Genomic DNA, 20,598 nt, shown 5'->3' on the forward strand with positions numbered 1-20,598 from the left:
ACAGTCATGTACGCATGGCTGCACCAACCAATCTGCACGTGCATGCACTTCTATATACATTCATAACGCTGCATTGTCTGCAGAGATTTTACACAGTGAACCAGATGTGCAGAGGCTATAGATGCATACAAAACAAGACTATGCAAATGCATAAAGCTGTAGCACGCTGCAGCTATACAAAAACATGCCCCAACATCTGCTCAAGGATTGTGCGTGCCTGCCGGAGCAACAACTAACACCAAAAGAAGAAAAAAAGGGATGAGAGACGAAATAGTTAAAGCAGTAAACACATAAATAGCTACATAAATGGGTCGAACTCTTGAATTTCATGGTATAGTAAAGCTACAATAACATTCGACACATTTGTTTCCCTTTTCTCCAGTAAAATGTTGTGATTTGAAGTATACATTAGTCCTGCAGTATTTAAATTTAGTTCATAAGTATTTGCACGAATATGATTTCCAGTTGCAGCAGCAGATTTATGCTTTGTTTAATGCTGAAAGATGATCCGTGAGATGAAAATAAAAGTGAGTGGGTCTGTGCAGTCAGGATTGCTTTTAAATGACAACATGCTCTTTCAGGATGGTCCGCGGCCCAGGAGTTAGAGCAGACTGCACACTATTTTGATGGTTGGAAGGTATTTTGATGGTTTAATCCCCTGCTCTACATGTCTTTAGGAAACAACGGGAACACAAAATTGCTCCTGACGCATCCATTTGTGTGTTTTTTTCCCCAAGATTTGATCCTTGTTTTGGTTTAACAGATAGCCTTTCATTTTTTTGTAATGTTTCCAATTTGCTTGTCTCATGTGTTTCTTTGTTTTTCTCTCCCTCTGTTTTGCATGCTGTCCTGATTTCCTGTTCTTACTTACTTAAGTGCTTTCTCCTGTGGTTTCACTTCCTTTTTTTGTCTCACCAAACTAAACCTAAAATTGTATAGCCTGCCTTCAATAGTGTCACCAGTGTCAAATCAGGCCTGTATATAAGACAGGACAAAATCCAGCTGTACATCTGCACTTAAAGGTTAAAGGTCACTCTATTGAGGATGCCAGTGTTCACATTTTGGACAGATGGTTTGAAAGAGACGTGAAAGAGGCCGTCTATGTCCACTGTGAACATCTTTGAGCAAAGGGGATGGCTTACGATACCAACTGTCTGCACCTACAATCCACTTTTGAGATCCCTTCCCAGGCTCCTCAACTCCCACTCACATCTTGCATCATGTGACCTCAATAAATCACATTGGGTGGAGCAAGGTCTCACAGTAGTTTCACTCAAAACCACTGGTGATAATGACCCACGCTTTTTTCACACCTTAGCTCATGTGATGAAGCATATTTAATAATAGAGGGTCAACGAGTCTCTTAAGGCAGCGGTCTCCAACCCCCGGGCCTCGGACCGGTACTGGTCCGTGAGTCGTTTGGTACCGGGCCGCGAGAGTTGAGGCTCAGGTGTGAAATGTATAGTTTTCAGGGTTTTTATCATTTTTCAGCGTTATTTTGTTATCCTTTTTATCGTTAACTTGGTTTTCCTGGGTCTTTTCACGTGTGTTATGAATAAATCTTCTTTTTTTCAGTACCGGTACTAGTTTTATTTTGTTGTATTTATCCGCGACACCTTAAAGGCCGGTCCGTGAAAATATTGTCCGGCATAAACCGGTCCGTGGCGCAAAAAGGTTGGGGACCGCTGTCTTAAGGTACAGCCCCCACTAGGGTTTAAATACCCGGGACTCTCCACTATTTGGCTTTAGAACTGAAGAAGCCTCTTGGATGAGCGAAACATTGTTATGAAACTTAAAGAAGTCACTTTGTTTCTAAGCTCCTAAGACCTTTTGATAGTCATACTTTACCCATCAGTTGTTGAGATCACCTGGTTTCTCGTGCTATTGGTAACCTTTTTGGACGACATTTTAGTGACTGTATTGTTGGCTAGCAAGCTGCAGTGGTTGCCAGCAGTTTGAGAAAGATACAAACTACTGCCACCACTCTGCAAACACTGCTTTTGTGATCTTACAAAACCCTTACAAAATCGTTCATACGACCATTTTCTGGTTCGCATTCTCCGTGGTTAAGTTTGGTTCGACCGATGTACAAAAAGGAACCTTGTTGGGCGACATTTTTAAAAATCTTTTAAATTTTCTAGCGAGTTGCTACAAAATACCACTGTCTGATAGCAGACACCTTTGAATTTACCGATATATTTCATTAATGTATTTACAGAGATTTTTTTGTTTTTGTTTTTTCTTTTTAAAGCAGCTTTTGTCTTCCCAGTTATTGTGATTTCTGGTTATTTGACCACAGAGCCATGCCCCAAATGATGTAACATGGAAAAAATCCAGAGCTCATTCTTAGACAAATGCAGCCACTACAGATTATTGATCTGATGGTTTCATTTTCATGAAACACAAGACAGATGTGAATTATTAATGCTTTTGCTTCTTTGCTTTATGTCTTCTAGACTATTCATTACTATGTTAGTCTACTTAGAAAATGTGCCTGCATATGCTCGGAAACTACTTTGTATTCTGTGAAAAAGAATAAATAACGATGTAATATTATTATGTAGTTGTAGGAGGTTGTCGCTCTGATTAGGACTATGTCACTGCCACTTGCTGCTCTCCTGTTAAAGTAAAATTCTGGTGATCTTTATGATTGTTCCCGTGTTTACAGAAACATGCCGTTGTTTTTCTCTTCCCATCATGACATCACTCTGACAAACATCTCTTTCCGGACAGACTCAATGAAAGCATTACCCAAATCATATTTTTCTCCCAAGTGTCTCATTTCCATTTGAAAGTTTGAGGCCCCTGCAACATCTATCAGATCATTGCATCTATCTCTCTGACAGATAAAAATTCTGAAGTCCCACTGAGGTATTTCCATTTGCTTCACCAACCTGCGCTCATTGCATCGACCACTCATCCATGATTTGTGAAAACAACTGACTTCCAGCTGAAGTTGTTCCTCCCTCTTTAACCAGAATAGGCACACACATGCAGAAATTGTCTTTCTTCTTATAGTATTAAACTAATTACAGTGATTATCTTTTATCTTTAATGGTTTTAAATACATAAAAGGTATTTAAATGTTTGCACTAATTTCATAAAATCCAACTGTGCGCCAATCTCAAAGCCCTTAGACTCCCATGTCAAAATCTCCAACTTCAGAGCACAAAGAAACATGTTTGCAGACTTGTACAAACAGTTCTGTTCACTATATCCAGTTTCCCGCTCATGATGACTGTGTGTTTGTTTTTTAAAACTCTTTAAACTATATTGATGCTTCAAGTTATGGATGATTACGGGTTTTGACTGCTTTGACTAACGTGTCGGCACAGGCAGCCTTTGTCAGGAGCTATCTGCTAGGCATTCGCTAAGGCCTTATTCACACACTTCCAACCTGTCAATGACCATCTGGCAACCACCAGTCACAAGGGAAAATGTGTATTCCCAGCGACAGGCAGGTCACTGGGGGAAAACGGAGATCAATGACCAGTCTGTGTAACTGGGACTTTAGCAATTATTTTTCCAGTGTCTGCCGTTAACCTCCAGGAACCACTCACAACCGTATGGGGAATACTCCCTTTTCCCTCAAGAACAGTGGTTCCCAGATGGTTAATGACCAGTCTCTCAGCTTGTATGACTGGGGCCTTATTGATCCCACGTCATCCCCATGACTGGTGATGGACAAAATGACTTTTAATGTTACCCGGTTTGTGGTCACATGTCTACAAAGACCCATGATGGGGTTGTATTGAATACCCTATAGTAGGGATGCACCGATACCGGTATCGGGTATCGGCCTCGATACCACATTTTCTAAAGTACTCGTTCCCCATTACCGAGGACCGATACCACGGTCTGAGACCTGTCTATGTTTGAGCGGCATGTAGGGGTTAATCACAGGCGCTGAGTGCCCGCCCCCAGGCCCCGGCTGCAGCTCAGAGCGGGGAGAAGGGCAGGCTAGACATATCAGCCGTGTGGAACTATTTCAAAGTGAACGAAGACGCGAAAACAAAGGCGGACTGCAAATTGTGCTCAGTGAAATTGTCCAGAGGAGGCTCAAAAGGTAGCGCATTTAACACAATTTAATCAAGCACCTAAAATCCCAACACGACAACGAGTACAAAGAGTTTACCCACGCTTATTTACCCACGCTTATTAGCACAGAGGAGCATAGCTGATGCTATAGCAGTTGGACAGAAAATAGTTGGGCATTTTAAACATTCCGCCTTAGCCTACTCCCGCCTCGAGGACATTCAGGGACAGCTCAACCAGCCAATAAAGAGACTGCAGCAGGACGTACAGACGCGCTGGAACGTATTACACTACTACGTATTACATGCTCCAGTCCCTCATTGGGCAAAAGCGAGTGCTGGGCGTGTCCAAGCACGAACTCCCTGACTATCTCACCGCTCACCAATGGGCTCTTATGGAGACGACTGTTGCCATCCTCGCCCCCTTTGAGGAACTAACTAAAAAAGTGAGCAGCTACGACGCACTAGCCTCTGATGTCATCTCAGCTGTGACTGTGCTAGTGAGACTTCTAAACAGAGAAACAGACGAACGGATTTAAGATTAAATTTTGGTTTTTTATAATTATTTATTCTGTAATATGTTGCATACAACATGCTTTTCATTTTAAATAAATGTTCTTAATTCCAAACTAGTCCCTTGTTTGTTTGTTTTTTGTTAAATTATAGGACTAAAGCTGTTACCTGCAAATTTAAATCATGTTTTTATTAAGTACTCTGTATCGGTATCGGCGAGCACTGAAATGCAAGTACTCGTACTCGTTTCCAAAAAAGTGGTATCGGTGCATCCCTACCCTATAGTGACTGTATTGTTGGCTAGCAAGCTGCAGTGGTTGCCAGCAGTTTGAGAAAGATACAAACTACTGCCACTACTCTGCAAACCCTTACAAAATCTTTCATACGACCATTTTCTGGTTCGCATTCTCCGTGGTTAAGTTTGGTTCGACCGAGGTACAAAACGGTAACAGGGTGAGGCTTTTTCCAGGACATCTTAATTTGCAACACTTTGCCTGAGATCACTCTTTTTTGTACAATCCAGGCTCTGCTTCAACCTACAGACTGCATGTTCTTGTTTTTCACATGCTCGCCTCCGCAGAAGCCAAGGTCGGGCATGGCTTTCTGCACTTCAGCAGGTCCGATCACTGATAACATCTAAGGGTGAAAGCTGGGAGAAAGCTAGTAAGTAGATCTTAAGTCAAGATTATATAAAGTATATATTTGAAAAATGTATCTTGAAAAAAATGATGCTTTACTTTTTTCGTGTTTATTGTGAGTGACTGTGTGTGGGAGGGGTTGTATAATGAATAATGATTCACGAGCATGCAAGCCACAATATTGACAGATGCTGTAATTACTGAACGACAAGAAAGCGCTGTATTAATTCTTGCATCAAAGACGGTGTATTTTACACTCTGTTTCAAAACAATGTTTCTTGCTATTGCAGCTCATATTTTGTTCTTTCATCAAATCTCACACATTACAGAAAATACAGTAATTATCAGACACGGTGCGTCAAGGGGAGATGAAACAGAAATATGTAACGTTTAAGAAACCATCCTGATCGGGTGTGTTGCCTTTGATGTGAGCTGAAACAGGGAAGCGTAATACCCTCTGACGCTCTCTAAATGAGGTGACCCAGTTGCTACTTTATTAGCAGAGCTTGTAAAGATACTGATCATAAAGGACGATAATTACAGATTATTGTACCGCAGACCCATTTCCAGCGCATTTCCTGGTAAGGATGCAACCCTGACGTGTAATACTCGTATTTGTATTCATGACCTACACTCACCAACAGCGTATAAAAGCCACTACATATTAATCACCTTATGAGAAAGCCTGCATATTGTGCTGCATCGATGTTTTTCATCAGACAGTCTTTTTCACGGACTTTGCTTCATTTTTGCACCACAAATGAGAGGGGATGAAGCACTACCCACAGGAGCACCACATGAATCAGGCTCCCTGTGGAACGGTGTTAATGCTGATTAATGAAAGAGCATTACAAATGGAAAAGCTGCAAGGCAGTAACCAGCAATAGCGCACGCCCAAATTCTCAGAATCTGCGTGAGCCCTGCTGCTGCTCCTACACAGGGAAAGTGGAGAGGCAGTGTGAGCCACTTCAGTTAAGACAGAGCTATTACTTACTCATTCCACACAGATGCCTTCTGCCATGGCAACACCTATTAGACTTCGAGATGGCTGACGGACTGCTAAACAGGAGAGCTTTTGGTAAACACATTCCAAGCTGGATTTCTGAGCTGCCTGTAAGATCTCCTTGGAGTTATCAAATCTGACTTGTGTTCGGGGGTATAGTGAGCGCTGTCCTGAAGATTGAAATGACCACAACACACAGACACCACAATGACCTAAGCAGGGGCTTTGCAGTGTACTTCATAGAGTGTAGAGGTTTCACTGCTATAAACGTTACATAAGTACTAACGTAAGCCACGATGGGGAAAAACATGATGTGGTGTGTTCTGAGATTTTAGACTAGTTTCCCTCCAATATGCCATCTTTCAGACTAAAGAAAAGAAAACGCCCAAGGTACATAATATTTGTGGTACATACTGCTACTTTGGGTTGCTCCCTTGTCACGAGGTGTCGTTACAGCTCTGCATGTGTGAATCGGATGTGTTAAACACTATGGCATTGGAGACATCTGCATATATGTAAAAATAAAAATTTATTTAACCACCTGAGAGTTGAGCTTTTGTATGGGATGCCTTTTTAATTTCTCCTAGCTATTTGGGATTAGCTGGACCCCTGATGAGGAGGTTAACACATTTGCCATGTAAACAAAAGACTCCCGATTTGATTCCAGGAGGCGGCACAAACCGAGCCTCAGGCTGGGTGTACTGCTAGTGACAATCCCAGATAAACGGAGTACATTCGGGATTAGCTGGATCAAGAAAGTGGTACTTTTCTTTTATCTTTTTTTGTTAAAAACTAGCATAAAGAAGTATAAAGTGCAGAAAAGCCCAAATACGTTGTTCCAATATGAGAACACAGCGTTTAGATATTGTCTGAAAATGCATTTTCAGACATTTCTTTTCTTCTCTAATTCATGTAGTGATTTAAAAAAAAAATGTAGAATTGACTCTAATATGTCAAAAAAAGTAGAAAGAAAGAAGAATTTTGAATGTGGATTTAGCCGATAACAAGACATCTGTTTTGGCGATGTATGTAAATTAGCATGTATTTATAATTTGCATATTTAAATACAAAAATTCTATCATCATTCTGTTTCTGTAGATGTTCATGCACTCATCAGTATCTGTGTAGTTCCTTTTGTTCATGATTAAAAGGCACTGCAAATACAAATGTATCCTTCTCCTCATTATTTTGTACTTCTTTGCAGCTTGCTTTGCATTGCATCAATTGTGTGCTTAAGAGTTTTGGAGGCCGATGTCTTCATGACCCTCGCTGCAGAAATCATGTCAACTTCCTTGCCACACACTGCAATTTATTCAAACTGGCTGATGTTAATAAATAAAATATGCAAACCGGGATTAAATCATAGTTCGCAAGTCTTTAATTTTTCTTTAATGGCCCTCTTAAAGAGTATTTATTGAAGACATCTGAACAAAATGTCCCCACGGGCAGAGAAGTCACAAAAGTGGAATTTCTTCTACAGCATAATTAGACGGATTTTAAGAAAAATGCATTTTTAGGCGCTCTTTAAATCTCTACAGTGACATCCAATTTTAATGGAGGAGCCTAGAGATTAGCCTACTTGAATCTGACTGTTCTTTGTAAAAAGGGTCATTCAGCACAAATCAGACAAAGGAAGTTGTGTGGCTACAGCAGGGATGTGCAAACATGATAAAATTCTTCCTATTGATGAGATACGACACAAAAACATATACCAACACGTGTCATCGAGAGTTAATGTGCTTAAAAGGCTGCTGGTGTGTGGGTGTACATGGAAAACAACAGACTTCTGTGTTTTGAAATGCACAGTGCCTTAATGATAACACAGTACTGACTTGAAAGATGCCTACTTTTAATCGCTATAACAACCCACATGCTCAACAGTATGTTCAGTACCACATTTTTCCCCCTGAAGAAGTATTGACCTACATACATTTCACATCATCAGAATATGTAGTGACGGCGATTTTAAAGAATTGGATTAAATGTGGGATGGAATCAATTGATATTTTGCTACTCATTGTTTCCTTTGTTGTTTGATACCTAGCATAAAATAAGCAGCATTAGCATAATGGCAGACTACGCTAAGACCGTGACAAGAGCCTACAATATCCTACTGTAGCTTCGTAGCTGCTAGGTTTCATTTGAACTCATGTTATGTTAAACAGCGACGATTTCACACAGCAATAAAAGGAATAAATGTATAACTAAGGTTTGCCATCTACAATATTAGCCAGAGCTAATCAGAGCAAAGGTTTGCCAGCTAGCATAATCTATGAGGTTGTCATATCCAAGTCAACTGTATTTGTCAGTGTTCTCACGTATACGGTAGATCTCTCAGTTACAGGTTACATAACAAACATACTATAACAAACAACCCAATGCAAGGTTTATGCCACAACTGCCCTTAAAACTGGTAATAAGGCATCTAATTATTTGATTAAGATGCTAAAGTGCATTTTTTAAGCTACATTCTTGAACAGAAAAAATGTTTGAGTGGTTGAGTACTATGCTAGATTAAATGTGTGTCAAATTTGGGCATTAAAATGTGAATTCAGTATTTGTTTGTTTGTTTGATTTAGTTTTTAACAAATTTATAAAATATTAGCATTTTCTTGTGTTAATTACAGGTGATCTAATACATTTCTATGCAATATACATTCTTCTTATGTTTATTTATTTATTTATTTATGGATCTCCTGCAGATAAACTTAAAGTTACATCCTAATAATAATGCATACTGTCATGAATTAATATGCTGTAATAGTATAAAAACTGTCAGAATGATTACAGACTCAAACTTTTTGCACAGTCTGTTTGCCTCTCATTAAAACTTTAATTGCACTAGTTACACGTACTTGCGAGGATGCCAGTATTTGCCAAAAACAGACGTTTTAGAACCTACTAAAAAACTTGTACACCTCGAGGTCACCTGCCTATCCAGAAGCAAACCCCACACATGATGTAAGATCACCAAATTTCCCCTTAGAATAACTAGACAACAACTTTATAAGTGATATGTCCTCTGTAAGGGAATTTTCCATCATAGGCTGCTCCAGGAGGGATTTACCTTTAACTTCCTAAAAATGTCAATAACCACTTGCAAATTTCTCTGGCACTACAGAGCTTCCCTTACTATTCACCGCAACTCTCAAGTGACAATCATAGCTTCACTCTTGGAACACATGCAATAATCTTATCAATCATCTCAAACACTTTGATATCCATTGCTGTCTGTGTTCACTAGCAAACAGCTTTGAGATTTTCTCACACACAGCTGGAAAGCCAGACGGGAGTGTGAAACCTGCCAGGGACAGACTTTTTTAATGGGAGTCTTCAAAAATCTTCAGAAACTGGGGAAATATCACCAAGCAGATACAAATTTGAAACCGCAGCTGCTTGTTCGCACACACTGAGCCGATTCATTTCCTCCATGTGAAAATGAGTAATGCAGCGCGGTGATAAATATGACGTTTAGTTAACAACAGAGCATTCCTCGTTATTAACACTCCCAAATTTCCCTTAAACATAACAAACAAACCAAAATCCAGCAATAAGTGCTTGTTTTTCAGGTTACATCAGCAGTGCTTTGTTCCAGCTCGCTGTACTCTGCTAATTAACACAAAAAATAAAGCCACATTCTAAAAGAAGAGAGGAGTAAGCTAGATAATTACAGCAAAGATCCAACTACAACATCTATCAGCGATTAAGTCCTCTCAGTCTTGTAACTTTTGTCATGACAGTAGCTCCAGTCATCATTTGAGCATTTGGAAAGGCTACAATTGGAAAGAATAACAAAGGGACATCAAATGTGAAATTTGTTCCTTCAAAAAAAATGCATATTTATAAAAATTATATTTATAGCTTCTTTTCCAAAGGGTCGGTTCTTTGAAACAGCTGGTTGCTCACACTTTTTTTAAAGGTGTATTTAGTGTTTCTGGCCACAGATTAACAAATTTCTGCCTCATTACCGAAGCTCGGACCATTCTCACTCCCGAGGCGATTTGTCACGTCCCAAGGCGGTCGATGGGTTGTGGATGAAATCCAGTTGAACGATGGTCCTGCAATAACAGACGCTTCAGCCATGTATTCCAGCCCTAGCCCTATCCATAACCTTATCCCTAACATTAACCACCACTTTAATGATGTTAGATAGTGTTTTCCAAAGCGATTTAAGTAAAATAAACGTACACGGTTTTCATGTTTCCTAATTTTTCCGATCACGTAATATAAGGACGTGTTGGGTGTCCGGAAGCGTAATATAAAGATGATTTGTCACCTAGCGTAAAATGCTACAGTTTGGGAGTGAGAGCGTGTTGTGAATCTAATCTTATCTCTGACACTCGACGGATCTCAAGTGGCCACGCTACTTTCAAAGTAAGAATCGAGCATACTGATACTTCAGCTAATCTTTGATAAATCCAATTGGCAAATGTCATTTCATTTGCATCTGCAAGCTGCTTTGCAACACAACTCTGCCTCAGCTCCTTCTTGTCATGCTGTGCTTGACTCTAGGGCTGCCACAATTAGTCGACTAGTCACGATTACGTCGACTATCAAAATCGTCGACAACTAATTTAATAGTCGACGCGTCGTTTGAAGCTTTGTAAGATCACAAAAGACGCAGGAATAAGTAGTAGGATTTAAGAGTGTAATAACGGACTGAAACAGAAGATGGCAGCACTGCATGTACAAGGATGCCAGCTGCCGTTAAACCCCGAAGAAGAAGAAGCTGTGTCCCAGAATTCATAGCGCAGTTTCCAACAATGGCGGCAGCTAGTTAGTTTTAATATTACTCTTATTTTTCTTTCTGGGTCACAAAATAAACGTTTAACATATTTTCAGGCGAGAATGTAACTGTGTAAACCTCAAATATCTGCTCAGTTTATCAAGACACCACATATTTTCAAAAGTGCTCCGGAGACATCTGTTACCCACTAGCTCGATAGCTAGCCGGGGGCAAGGCTCACTAGAGCCCGTGAGAACACCAGACTCCCGGCAAATCGTTTTCAAACCCACCACTGTCTTTCGCTACTCAGGTTAAACATATATAAGTCACTTAGATAACTTAAAAATTTTATTGTTTGGCTTTTTTTAGTATTTTATTTGTTCCTGAGTAAATAGTTTGGCTGAGATTAAAGTTAGTTTTTGCACAGCTGAATAAACGTCAAGCAGACAGCTGATTATCAGAAGTGTGAGATGCTCGAGAATATACTCCGGTGTCCTGTTATATTTTAGATAGCAAGGAGTTTATTAAACTTCACCGAAACAATCTGCAAATTTAATTAAAATGTAATAAACTATCATCTTGTCTTTATTTTTAGTTAGCACATACCTTAAACACTTAAAGCTGTAAGCTAATGATAGTTATATAAGAGCAGATGCTGCTGGTGCAATAAGCTGTACGTTTTACGTCCAATGGATGATGATCTGATTAGTCGACTAATCGCAAAAATAATCAGTGACTAGTCGACTATCAAAATAATCCTTTGTGGCAGCCCTACTTGACTCCATTCATTTCACATTTGCCGTCGTCCTGCATATATAAATTCCGACAGACAGAAATAAAGCTTTCCTTTTACTATCGTGGTTCTGACTGTCTGACTGTGATTTTTATTTCTTTTTTTGGAACAGCGTAAGCTCTGTATACTAATAGAATGAATAAACTGAAGATTTGGGTCACTTCTTAAATAAATGACATCACAAGTTCTTCAAATGAAGAAATCTCACAATCCAAATGATAATATAAATCCATCATACCCAGCAGGTAGTCCACAATCACAACAAGATGGTAAAATCTTAAATCTGTTTTCTGCCCTGTGAAGTTATTACTTAAGAGCAGATGTTACAGCTTGTGGCTTGCTGTGAGTGAAAACTGTCACAAGACCTTAGGGAGCAGAGAAGCAGAAAATTAAGTATATTGTGATACTTCATGCCTGAACACGGGCATAATCTGTTTCTTCATCACAGTCAAAGGCTGCCCAAACATGTGTAACAGACATGTGCACTGGGAGAGGACCCTTTTTCTCTACACTGGATTCAACACCAACTGGTTGCAGACCCATCCCCCCCCACTATGGCTTTGAATGAAAGAGGTTCTCCTACTTCACCTCACAAGCCTAAAGCATAAACTACAGCCATTTCTTTACAGTCACAATCTTTCTATGTGAAAACATACGTCAACAAGAACAACCATTGATGTGGCACGTAGTAACTTCTTTCATACGAGAGGACAGCAAGCCTGAGAAATGTTCTATTTAAAAATAAAAACTTAACTAAAGCGTAGGTGTGTTGTAAAGTAGTGTAAGCTGTGAGCATAGTTGGGAATTCAATCTTGTACAGCTCTTTTATTTTTGTGTTGGCTTTGTAAATACCGCTCCACTGATGAAACATTTTTTTTGAATATCAAACATAAAAGCAGCGCCTTTTAAACGCGGCCTGTAACGCTTTCATCTTACCAAATTAAAAATCACTGCTGAAAAATGTAGTAAGATATTTCAAAAATGTCATGACTGATGATGACATATTACACCACATGGGTAGGGTTATTTTATTCCCTGTTCAGCTGAGACTTCATATGAATTGGAACTGAAAAGGAAACTTCATAATGCGTTGCTATGGTGCTCTCTTAAAGGATGAGTTTATTACAGTCTTGCTTTTTGTAGTTTAATCATCATTCCTATTTCTAACAATAACACGGTTTACTGCAGTGTCACAGGGTAAATGAGGGATTGCTGAATTTCACGCGCCCCGATGGACATCACTGTGGTGATGTCACAACCCAATGTTTTCTGTGTTTCAAACTCCCAGCTCTGGTTACTGAATTTCACCGAAGGCTGATACGATTCCCTGTCAAAATTATCAAATGGAACGACCAAGACCTTCCTCTCCGTCTGCCAGCTCCAAACAGATTGGACTCTGGTATTTGGCATTCGCAAGTGGCGTGTTATGCTGCCGAGTGGGACATAGTAAACAAACATTTGATCACCGATGGTGTGACAACAGCCCACGGAACGCTTGTGCCGCCACCATTGGTGAACGAAACCCCGTTGGATAGAGTCAGCTTTCGCGGCTGTCCCTTTAGCGATGCACAGATGAAGACAGAAAAGTAAATAAACAACTAAAATGTCAGCACTCGAATGTCTCGGAGGCATTAGCTGCACTCCCTTTTGCATTAAAGCAGAAACGGGGCCTCTTCTCAACTGCTAAATTTGGCCACCATAGACCCCGCTGCCCCCCTACACACTCACTCATCTGGAGGCAGAAGCTCCATTAGTTCCTCTGAGGGGGCACTTTGCAGACAACTTTGCCCCTTGTGCTACTGCATACACAACAAATTTCCATTCCATGAAGGTATGCATAATTTAAAATAAGTGCAGATTTTTGATCTGTCCTTATCAGCCTGTTGTGGCGGTGGTGCTTTTATGTGTCCAATGACATGTAATTCAATTACATACTCTGCTGTGCACAAACTTTCGGCTTCAGCTTGACATGTTTTTATAAAACTAGAAAAAGCTTTCTTGCTGCTTTTTGAAACCTCATTGAGCCACTTTTAAGTCACAATTTAAAACACTATTGTATTACAGTTTTAAGTTCAACTTTATCAAAGCTTTTTCATTTGTCACTAACCATTCAGCCTTTACATAAAGTGTTTTTTTACACAACAGGAAACAGGAAAGAATATATATTGCTGGTCTGTTCACATTTCCTGGATATAAAATACTTGGAATCTTGTCCGCTGCCGTCGGTGCTGTGATGCACTGGGTTATGGCGATAATGAGACGGGTATAACTCACGTGTAGTGACATGCAGACAGTTGTAAATCACCGCTCGGCTTCACTTCCCTCAACACAGTAGCCAAGCATGATTTTTCAACATGCAGAATTATTGTTGGCAAGGGCTTTTCTTTTTGCAAAACAACAATTTTTTACAAAATGTAACTAAATAGTATCGTTTGTAGAGTTTGTGTGCCATCGTAAACAGCAGGAAAAAGCAAGGAGCCAGTGCAAAATGATGTGACTTTTTTTTTTTTGCTTTTCAGAAGATTACTGTTATCTCTTGCTGTCCAATACTGCTGTGGCCAGTGCATCAAAACCGGCACTGAAGGACACCTTGTGCATATCCACTGGCGGAGCGGCAGCATTTGATGAGGTGGGAACTTATTGACTCTGCAGTGGCAAAGCAAACAAGAACTAGCCACCACCTAATTTTTTTTTTTTCCTTTGGGGGGGGGGGGGGGGGGGGGGGGGGGGGCTACCAAATAAGCTGATTAGGGAGCTCATGAAGACTGAGGAGGAGGAGTAAATGTTTGCTTTGAGAAATGCGAGTTTCGAATATGAGAGGGCTGCATTTCGTACATAGGAAAAAATATATCTCCTATGTATGTTTTATTTAGAATGAAGGCGGAAAATGTGGCGGAGAGTTTAAGTGCAGTGGCTTGACAGACGACCTAAAGGTACAGTCTATAGAATATATAAAGGATGATCAATAAATAAAAGAAAATGAAAATGTGACAGTAATTGGCTCAGCCATGTGACATTTTGACATATTTGACAGGTGACCGAGTTTGTGAAATGCAGTGTAGAGATACTTGCTGTAATGAGCACTTAACACAAATGACAGAAAAAAACCTGCCTAACACTTGAAAAAGTGTTTTTCCCCCGCACTGTAAGTCACCACAATCTCTATTCTGTGTTCCTATGACAATTCCAGCACCCAAGACAGCTCCACTAACTCCAACACAAACACATACCCTCAGTAAAAACGAAGGAAGAAAGAAAACAAAAAAAGCTCATGCAACACGCTCATTATGGCCCTGAGACAAGAGAGGTGTCAATGTCAATACGAGGGCCGCACAATGTCGTCAAAGACCAGAGGAGAAACTGCTGCAGATGTTGAGTTGGCAGAGTGATGCTCGATGCTGCAAAAAACCCAAATGCTCATTATCGGAGTCGGATGAAAGAACGCCTCCTTAAACAACAAACAGAGTGGTCAGGCCATGCAAGAGGGCTTGACCAACAGAGACTTTATCAGCAGACTGAGTAATTCAGACATTTCTGACTGAAATAAAAGTCAACAATGTGCAACTCACTATGGCCCAGCAGTCAGAACTCTGCCCAATCTGATAATAATTCACTGGAGGAGAAAAAAAAGAGGAAAAAAAAGAGGAAAGCAGGAAAATAATTTAGTTGTTTTGATGGGAGATGATTCTGGAGGGACTTACCTAACTACCAACATAATAAAACTCAATTTAGATGTGAGTAGTGTTTTGATCTATGAAATAATTACAAAAAACATGACCTCTATATTTTTAAATAAATTACGGGGCTCTGTGAGGGGGATGTCCTGTCTTTCCTTAGTGATGTTGGTTGCCGCTGAAAAGCTCCGGATGATTACAGTGTCAGGAGAGGGTTAAAGCTCAGTCGTGCCCCTACTTGCGTTGGCGTCTTACTTCAAAACTCAGTTACTTAAAACCGAGTCTGTTTGTCTCTGCTGCAGATGAAAGGGATGCTGCGTTTCCTGCTGTGGGTTTCCCATTAAAAGGGTTGAAGGGCTTTACAAAGTCTTCCTCTGGAAATTCCACGCCGCTATGCAATCTGTGCATGTCGACCACGAGCAGCGTGGGCAATCATCTGCAGCATCTGTCACCACTGATTTTCAGCCTCCGATTTGGGAGCGATTGTGTATTTTCACACTTAATCGGCAATTGCAAATGAGGGAAGAGGAGACAAAGGCGCTCGTTTTAACCTGTGACTGTTCAGCATATTCAAATTCATTCACACTGCCAAGTGCAAAAAAAAAAAGTGATTGCAGTGGAATATTTCAACTGTTACATAATGCACGGTCTAGCCTGGCCTGCTGCAGTGTCCTCTTCAATGCAGAACAATGTCAAAAACAAACAAAACGCTGTTTTAATAACAGCTGATATTTGTCTGCCTGTTGCTTCAAGCTGTTATGTTTAGGCAGCTTGAAAGTTAAATGGATTGGACATAAACCTGCTAAATTCAACCCTGGAGGGAGGCATCTGAGGTGTGATTGCAGTTGGACCACTTGCTAGAAAAAAAAACCAACAACTTGCAAATTGCACATTTAATTAAGCTGATTGAGTAGATTGTATTGATGTCCGACTTTCTTTTAATTCATTAAAAGTAGAAGGCATTTAGTTCTGGTTGCACTGCAATGGAAAATGAACTACAAATAGAAATGTTGCTGCCTGATCTAGAACTGGTTTCTGCATGTCCACCAAAATTGTTGGGCCTAAAGTTTGAACCACTTCTGTGAATCATACAATCTGACATTTGGTTGTCAAAATCCAATGAAAACGATGTTGGTGCTAAAAAGGCAGAATTGTCACTTCACTGGTAACGGAAAATGGGTAAACGCCTTGATCCTCTGTGCTGTGATTTTCTAGATTTGCATCATAATTTAACACGTTTTGCATCATCTCTTAAAGGCCACGTTTTTCCCCAAATATACTGATTTTCTTTTCATTGTGTTTCCAAACTGCCACCAAAGTTCCTGGAATCCAATGTGACATCTTCACATCCATGAATGTTGTGACGGATTATCAATGTTCAAAGTTACCTCTGTCTATTAACGTTTTTGTCGAGTAAAAAATTCACCGATTCATTCAGAGTTCCAAGATAACCCTAATGACAGGTTTCTTCATAAATTTCCCTCTAGAGCCACAGAAGACACACAGCTGTGTTTCTTACTTCAATAGAGAATAGTAATCTTCATGAATAAACTCATCTTTATGCATAAAGGTGTCAGAGGGTTTAGTGTGTGGTAGAAGATAACATCAAAGCAGATCTTCAGATTTACTTGCATTATTAGAGCAGTTATGAAGGGCTAGTGAACCCGTCACCGGGCACCGACTTACTGCAGATGGCATCAGTGGATTGGAGTCAAAAGGCATTATCCATACATATTGTATGAACTGCATTCCCTGCATTAACGTCGTCTAATATAATGTATAGACCAAAGCAAAGGCAAAAATGGATTGCCACTGCTGTCAAGGCCAAAAATTCTCACTTCCCGCATTACAAATAAATCTGGTCTGGCTTTTCAGTGTTCCAATAGCACGGCAGCGCCAGAAGGGAACACATGTTGAACAAAAACTGCGACACATAACCTAAAGTAATACCCCTTTCTCCCCTTTTGTACCCCTTTCTTTCAGCCACATACGCATGCACACAGGAGTCACATGCATTGTGTGCAATATGGAGGTGACAGCAATGGCTGGGAACTGTCCTTTTGGAGGACAATTATTCTAAGTAGTTTTCCCATCAGCCACAGCCATGAGCAGAAGACCCTTGGGTGAGGCAGAACCTTTCTGAGGAGGCAATCGGGGAAATAGCCACTGTCCAATTTATTTGATAAGGCAAGTGGAGCTCAGACCTGCCAACAGATGCAGAGGGTAAGAAAATTGGGGCCGTGCTGCAACCTAGTTGCTGACATTTTCAGAGTTCAAATCACTATGCATACATAGTGTTTATAGTAATATTTCAGCCCGAGATCAGTGGAAATATTCAAAGTTCAGGGTGGAATGGAACACCGTTAGCTTTCAGTGTGTGCAGCGCTGACTTGGAGATCAAGCAAAATGTATGGGTTACTACTACTCATTGGAGCATGAGATAGTGAGGCTGCCGCTCCTGTGCAGCTGTGATTACAACATAACGAAAGTGAGCAACTGAGCTTCCCTTCAAGGTACCAAGAATAGGAGATTAAATTCAAATATCTTTTCAAGCAGGGGGTGGTGTCAGTGCTCCTGATGGTCTCAGCTTTTCCCCCGAGGAACTCCTATTTCAAATTGGACAGCTCCGAGTAAAACTAGCTCTCTCTGGGGATCCTCACCCACACAGAAGCCGGTGTAAAAGAAATGTCATCCCTCTCTGGGTGTACACGCACTAACCCAGTAACAGAAATGATTCCTCCACAAGAAGAAAGAAAAAAAAATCACAAAGGATTGTCAACAGCATCTTGAACTGCAGCTGCTACAGTGTGTAGACGTGAATCACGTGCCGTGCTGGGCTCCAAGTGCTGGATGAGGCACCAAAACAGTCAAATCACCACTTATAATAATAATAATCAATCATAATAATCACAAAGCCTAATTATTTATATTTAGCGTGAAGCACAAGTACAACAGGCATCATTAGACCATCGCTGGCAATGCGAGATTTAGAATTCTGGTACACCCTCCTCAGCCTCTCTATGCATGGCTTGCTGTCCATTATCATGACACAAACACGCAAGATCCATCTATAAGAGCTAGCAGTGAGTCTCACTATGAGTGTAATCCAGGTCTGACAAAACGGGAGGTGAAGTCACTGTTTGAAGGTATTTTGATTCTTTCTTCTTAGTTTAGTAAATACCTGCAACTTCACAGAGGCACCAAACAGCAGCACGATCAATATGTGCTTGAGCAAAGCAGGAATATGTATGCTATTTGCTGCATGGAAAAGTGCACCACAACATAGGGCTGTGCAATATGACCAAAATCTCATATCCAGATATAAGAATTCTATCGTCCCGATAACGATATAAATCACAAAAATGTAACATTTTCTGTAAATTCTGTGAATCTCGGGCAGCTCGACTTGTGGGGAGTGTTTCCAGCGTCATGTAGCTGGAGTCGAGTGTTTTAACAGATGCATGAAACTACACATTTTCAGGCATAAGTTGTAACGGCCGCCGTTTTCTTTGTGAGTATTTATTACACGGCGTGCTGCGGGGAAAAGCCTGTTCTAACGTTTGAGTCTAAGGTTTATTTTTTAGCACCTGGCTGCTCTTTTTTACTTCTCATCCGTAAATAATCTGCTCTTTCACGTGATTCAGTTTATTTTGAAAAGTCGCGATGCTGTTAGCGTTGTTGTTGCTAACGACAACGCATAAGAACAGGCGCTTGCCCGTCTGTAGTGTGGTTATATTACATATAAGAGAAAGAGAGAACATTAAGAAATTAATATAGCCACTACAGTGACCATCAAAACGATGAAAAAATATTGCAGTAAACAGTTTATTTTGCGACACCACGAAACAAACGACAGCGTAAAATGAAACGATAGACGTTTTTATATCGTCATCCGATATATATCGTTATATCGAACAGCCCTACCACAACATCTAGTCATCTAAAGCACTGGAATAATCATACTGTAACCATTAAAGCGGGTAGAGAAGTTTTACAAGAAAACAATGACGTATATGCCAAATTTTACCCAGTGCTCTACTTTTCCAGATATGATGTCACAGACATTATTTTCTGAAAAACAAAGTGGTGTGTATTATTTCAAACATACACAGTGTACTATTATGAGTATACATTTTAAGACACTTTCTAAAAAATCTGGGGCTAGTATTGACTTTAAAGAAGGACCCAAGAGTCATAACAACTGTTACGCATTTTTGTATGTTTAGAGTCCAATAATTACGTCAAACATCCTTGGCATACTGATGTACAGTTACTATTTATGAATGCCTGCAAAGAAACCCCCACACACTCTAAAAGTGTGCCGTCTCTAACAATTACTGTTTTTAAAGTCACACTAAAGAACTTCCAGCATGAAAAGTTAACTACCTGTAATTTGGACCAACTTAGGCCATTCAGAATGTTAAATGTCTCTTCAATTGAATGAGGCTACTTGGTTGTGATGAACAGTGGACTGGCTGCATTCTCAAAGAGTATAATGTCCCAAAGATGTCCTCAAATATTCTGGACTGTAAAGGTCGTGAGTTATCAGTCTGTGAGACTGAGAATTGTTTGTCTGTTCTACGTTAGCCGATGCCATCTCTAAAGTACAAGTTGGTACAACTGACAGTAACGTAATCAGAGGATCCTGTGATGACGAAGATGAGGACACAAACTAAAATAAAAGGATACATGACGTAATTGTGAGGCTCAGGGAGCACAGTAAACTCCTTAAAAATTGGACTTTTACAATTTCTACATACTTGTAGTAATTTGTAGTAGTTACTGAAGAATGGAACTACATCAAAGAATAAAACTGTGCAGAGGCTTGTACTGCAAAGCAGGACTTCATCTTATCCAGGTCACCAGGGTTAAATCTGGGCTTTCTGTACAACGAAGGTGGCTTACTTCTCACAGAGGTATAAATCCATGGCAACTTAAGCTGTAAAGGTTGAGAAAGACGTATGAAATTACCGCCTACTGTACCAATCAATTCTTCAGAAAAAAAGTATCAATAGAATCAAGACATTTTTCAACGTCTTTGCATTTTGCTGATGATCAGTAAGAACTATACTATCTTATAAATTATTTTCAGTGTTAAACACCACCGAGGGTGTAGCTGAAAGGATAAAAATTAAAACTGTCCTTTAAACTTTAATTACATTAAAAATGAGGATGATGCATCAGATTCTCATTATCTTAATGACACAGATGTGAAAT

General features: G+C 40.1%; 1 protein-coding gene across 3 annotated transcripts in view; it reads right to left on the minus strand.

Annotated features, from left to right (window-relative positions):
* tmem132e (transmembrane protein 132E) overlaps positions 1–20,598 on the minus strand; it is a 437,959-nt gene that overhangs the window by 73,387 nt on the left and 343,974 nt on the right. The gene's annotated exons all lie outside the window — the stretch shown is intronic.

This window comes from Neolamprologus brichardi, chromosome 10 (assembly GCF_056152115.1).
Source record: "Neolamprologus brichardi isolate AB-2024 chromosome 10, ASM5615211v1, whole genome shotgun sequence".
In the NCBI taxonomy this organism is placed as follows: Eukaryota; Metazoa; Chordata; class Actinopteri; order Cichliformes; family Cichlidae; genus Neolamprologus; species Neolamprologus brichardi.